We start from the raw sequence: 6,000 nt of genomic DNA on the forward strand, positions 1-6,000 counted from the left end.
ACTGATAAGCTAATCTATATTATAGTATAAAGTATTTGATATAAACTTTTAAAAACCAGTGTTGATGCATCAAGTATTGTTTATTGATGCATATTACTTAAAATTCAAGATTACAAGTAAATTGTGCTTTAATACAGTTTATTAAAGTTTCATATTTGAATTTATGTAATTAACTTTAGATAAGCGTAATCAAATACATGATAAACATCTTATTTTAAATATAAAAATATAAAATATAATCAGAATAATCATTGAGTTCTAACAGAATATTTAACTATTATTTTTATAAAAATTATATCATTAAACGGAAAATAAATTACTTTGTTATTAAATCTAAATTAAATTATAAAAAAAATTAATAAAACAAATTACACCAAAAAACGAAAACTTTAAAGTAGTTATTTTGATACTAATATCGATAATGTTTTCAATTTTTTATGAGGTTTTCAAATTTATATTTTATTCAAACATAAAAACATTATCGTTTTATCAAAACCTTATAAAACTGTATTATAACATCAACATAGACAAATAATAAAATGAAATATTAAAATCAAAAGGGGGCTTGGGTTTACAATATCAAGCCCGTTAGCCCGTGAGCAAGCCTGACCCGTTTATAGGGCGGGCAATGACAAGTTGTTAGACCCAAAAAAAATGGTTTGGGTTTACAATATTAGGCCCATTGAACAAAAAAACAAGTTAGACCTAGTCAAAGCCCAATCCAAGCCCGCAAATTATCACCTCTAGACCAAACTATAAAACACCTTATTTGAAAGTATTACAACATGTTTATAGGAGATTTTGGATGCTTCAACAAGTTAATAAGATTTTTTTTTTTAACCTGGATATCCAACCCGCTATGCGAGTCGTCTAATCCCAGGGCGACCACCTGATTTGCAGATAGCCCGGAGTCACGGCATTTGAATCTCCGTGGCCACAAAGGGATTTTTATTCCTCATTGGATTTGAACCTGGGATCTCCAGGTACTTTTGACCTTTGGAGTCAAGCTCAAACCAATCAGACACCACCCTTGTGGTTAAGAAAATTTTAAATATAAATTGTTTTATTAGCTATTTTGTATGACACTTTGAGAAATGTCTATAGGACAAATTTTCAAATAGTGATGTATAAGATAACTAACATGACACTTTATTTTAAAAATGTTTAAAATTACTTGTAAAGACATCAAAAAACGTTTTATAAACAAACTGTAACACTTTAAGCTATGACGCTTTTTTTTTGATCTTATAAACTTAGGTTTATAAAGTATTCCATTAGACCGTTCAGAAATTTTTATTATTCTATATGCACCTAATGACGTTGTAGTGAAAGTAAGAAACAAAACCCACCAAAATTACCCAGTTACTACAAAACAAAAATGCTTCACCGACAGAACAATCTGCTAATAATCCGTCGAAAAAAGTCATCACCAACGGATCTCATCGTCGGAGCCCAGAGAAAGTGTGGTTGCTGATTGTGATTACCGTCGGCTTTTCAATCACCGACAGAAAATCCGTCAGTAACTGGTTAATCTGTCGGTAATCCACTGCAAATTCGTCATTAAAGCCTCTTTGTTATGTAAAACTCAGTATATCCTACTGAAAAGCAGATATCAAAAACCGATCGTCAATCGAACAGTTTCGTATGTAACCTTTTTTCTTCATAAAGTTCTAAATAGTACCAAATGGGTTGTATAATATTGTGGTAGGGGTCCATAATTCAATAAGTGACCCTTCAAGGCACGGTAACGTGACCCCATATGGTATCAAAGTGCACCATAAATACGATAGCATAGTACAACATTAAATCCTATGGTCCCACATGATTTTTATTTATATATTTTTTTAAAAATTAACGAAATTATGCTTGAAATATATCTGCGATACTGTAAATAAGTAAAAAACCAGAAGAAAATTGTGACGGGTGAAACGGGTAAAAATTATAAAGCGGGTTTGAAATGTTGAGAACCGAAAGTCGAGCTGAAAATGTTAAAGAGGGAGGGAGTGGGGACCAGATCCAACGTTGATTACTCGATGTTTGTACTGAGCAACTAATTTCACATGGGCAGGATTTTTTGTGATTAATAAACGGAAATACGTCATATATATGGCTTTCTAACGTACTTTTGAAAACGTTCATTTAGAGCTCAAAGATAAGTAAAAATTTATTGTCGACTGATAAACACAAGTCGAGAGGCAAAATATCAAACTTTAACGCATTTTCGTTACACATTTATGTGTGTTTGTATATGTAGACGGTAAATCTTATGAAAACTACGAAAAAGTTACAAACTCGTGAGAACCGATCTCAAAATATTGTTTTAATTGAGCTTGGCTCCAAAGGTCAAAAGTACAAGAAAGTCTCAGGTTCAAATTCAAGGAGGAATAAAAATTCTCTTGTGGCCACGGAGATTCAAATGCGATGACTCCGGGCTATTTGCAAAGCAGGTGGTCGTCCTGGGATTAGTCGGCTCCCTTAGCGGGTTGGATATCCAGGTTAATAAAAAAATGTTTTAAATGATTTTTTTTATTTAAAACTAGGATTTAATGTTTTGTTTTTGTAAAGTATTATTTTCACATTTTGTCATTCTCATTTGATTATTGTCATACACACACTATGGGTTGGGTTAACGTGAGACCAACATGTTTCCGTGAGACCCGTAATACCATTTTTTTTACACTTGAAACTTCACAGCAAAACGCTGTGAAGGTAAAAAAAAAGGTTGAACCTTCACAGCAAAAACCCTGTGAAGGTTACCTTCACAATGTTTTGATGTGAAGTTTTAAGTATAAAAAAAAGTGGTCTCACGGGTCTCATGAAAACATGTTGATCTCACGTGATCCCAAGTCTATACACTATATTATTAAACATTTTATAGAAAAACCCTTATAAAAAGTAACTAATGAACATGATTAAAAACAAGATAATGTTTTGAGTCATATTAATACAACAAAATACGCTACAAGATTCATATATTTTTAATTAAAAACCAGATCAATATTCATTCTTAATTAATAATGGAAATTTGAACTCGAAAACCCAAATTTAATGCTCGATTTCCATATCCGAAATCCAACTGGATTTGATTTTTCTATCCAAACCGTCCGATTTAGCTGTCGTGTGGTTTGCAGGAATGAAATGAATTTGGGAGGATTTGAATTCCAAATCAATTCCAATCTCATGTTTGGTTTGTTGGATTGTCCAGATTTGAGATCCTACAAACATAGGATTTTGAAATATTTAAAGGGTGCTCAGGATTTCATAGGATTGTACGAAACAAGGTTTTAAAAAATGTTAACAACATTTGTTTTGAAATAATCGATTAATAAAAATATAATTTAATTATTTTTATTATCATTTATAATTTTTTATAAATAATGAAATCCAAATTCTACACACCAATGATTTCAAATCCCTTCAAATATCCTTAAAAATAATCTTAGGGGTTATTTGTTTACCTCTTAATAGTTTCACTAAGAAACAATATCTGAATCGTTAAGAGGTGAATCTTGTTTGGCAAAAAAAAGTCTGTCTCTTAATGGTTCTAAAACTCTCTGAATGATTTTGTATCATGAGCCTCATTTAATCATTAAAAGCCCTAATTTCATTGTAAACAATTACCAAACAATTATATTTCATTTTGCACAATATCATGAGAGCTTCTTAATCAATCTGACCACTTAATGATTCTGTACAAAACGATTCAGCCATTACCAAACAACCCTTTATAGATCAAACGGATCCTTATATTTATTTATTTATTTATTTATTTGAGGAAGATTTGGATTCTCTTCTTCTGATTGGAGTATTCATTTTAGCCTTTTTTTTCGTGTTTTACATTAAATGCTTTTATTAAATGAGGATTTTATTCATCTGTAAATGCGGCCCATCATAATATCGTGTTCTAGTACGATTATGTTTCTCTATTATTGTTATTTATTTACTACTTATCTACATAAATACTTATTATATAAGGGTATATTTTAAATGTAACTATTTTCATTTGTATAACCAATTCAATCTAATTAATTGAGATATTTATAAAAATAATGAGAATTTATTTATTATGATTTGAATATTTATTGAAAATGAATAAAGTTTATTAATTATGATCAATACTTTATATTATGAAACAATTAAAACTTTCATGAAATCACATATTAATCAAATTATATGGATGGTTGAGATTGAGTTTTATTGGTTGTACACATGTAAAAAGTTGTATAATAACCAACCTCTATTATAATTAAATAACACATAAGAAAAAGACAAAAAATTGCAATATTTTGGTTGAAAAATATTCAAATTAGCTCAGTAATCGATGATATTAAATTAATATCAGTATATAGGATCAGTTTTCTGTATATAAATTACTGTTTTTAACTAAAAACTGATAAGTATAACACAGTTTTCATTGCCTAAAACAATTTGGTGACTGTAAATGGTATAAACCGTTCTTCGTTTGTGTACATTTTTTAAGATACTTTATGTTATATGTCTGTTTAAGTTGTAATTATGTTGGATATTTACAAACATAGAACTTTCTGCTAACGGTTTAACAGAACAGATATAATTATTTCAGGAAACAGGAGTTTGAAACTGATGAAGGTCGTTAGTTTTTTTTTGGAAAGATTCAGTTCAAGATGAAGGACCGAAAGGTGACTTTACATAGTTTCAGGAAACCAAATACGAACCGAAATAAAGTATTTGACGTGACGTAACGTAACAGGGAAGTAGAAGATCGAGATGTCAAGTATTTAAATTATATTGTAATTCTTGTTTACGTAAACGATTGTCATATCGAAATCAACCAGTGTCGGTTTGTTGAAATCCATTTATCAGATTAAATGGGTATAAGATAATTATATGTCGTATTGAGAAAAAAGAATATTGTTGCATTAAGATAAACCATTTATTATATTTTGATTAAACGATCATAAAAACGGTCACTGCTATAATATTCGACATTCGTCGTTTGTAGTTTGACAATAATCGCAACACTTTGTTTTCTATCCACGAAACATCCACTAAACGTGTCTTAATATTAACGTTTATACACAAGTTTAGGTACATGTCGAAAATCAATCACCTTTTCAAGTTTTGGACAATTTCGAACGTATGTCATCGCCTTCTAAGAATCAAAATTGATAAACGACATGTCATATATATATATATATATATATATATATATATATACCAATTGATATATCTGTTTTAGTAGGGGATATGGTTACCTGTTGTTGCATCCACAGTTCACTTTTATTTGTATATATATACTCGTAAATGATTACGAACAACGGAACCAAAACTGAAAGTATTGACGATGTAGTAATTAGGGATTGACAAAACTCTATCAAGACCAAAAAGCCGAATAACTGAAACCAAGTTGGCTAAATTAGATCGGGTTCTATGACTTTTCGCTACAAGATTTATTTAAAAATCGGTTTTCGACTCGGTTGAAAACCATAACCAAACCAGTTAGAAAACGATGATATTTTATGTTTATATTTATACTTTTTAGTGATTAAAACAAACCAGAAAAATGTATCTGGTTCACAATTCAATCTGGGACTAAACTGGTTAAATTTTATAATGTTTCAATTCAGATCCAGTCCATTTCTAACACGATATCCCCCTGCATTGTTAATAATAACAAATATATAACTAAAAGGTCTTTGGCATTTTAAGAGGTCAGGGGGTTTAAACCTCATCAAAGGCGAGGAATATATATTTATTAATTGAAAAAAAAACATTCTACCATTTTCCTAGGTGGAAGTTTTCGTTCGGAACTCGAAAACCATTTACAACGTGTCGCACATTTCTGTTTAGGAAGAATGTTTATCATAAAAAATATATTCATGAGGAATATGAAAAGTATTATTGATAATGGATTGCACATTTATTATGAACTAGAAGCGTACTCGCGCAATGCAGCGAGATACATCATGATTTTAATATTTCATTTTATTATTTATCTCAGTCGATGTTATAATATGGTTT

This window comes from Cynara cardunculus, assembly GCF_001531365.2.
Source record: "Cynara cardunculus var. scolymus isolate 2C chromosome LG 5, CcrdV1, whole genome shotgun sequence".
In the NCBI taxonomy this organism is placed as follows: Eukaryota; Viridiplantae; Streptophyta; class Magnoliopsida; order Asterales; family Asteraceae; genus Cynara; species Cynara cardunculus.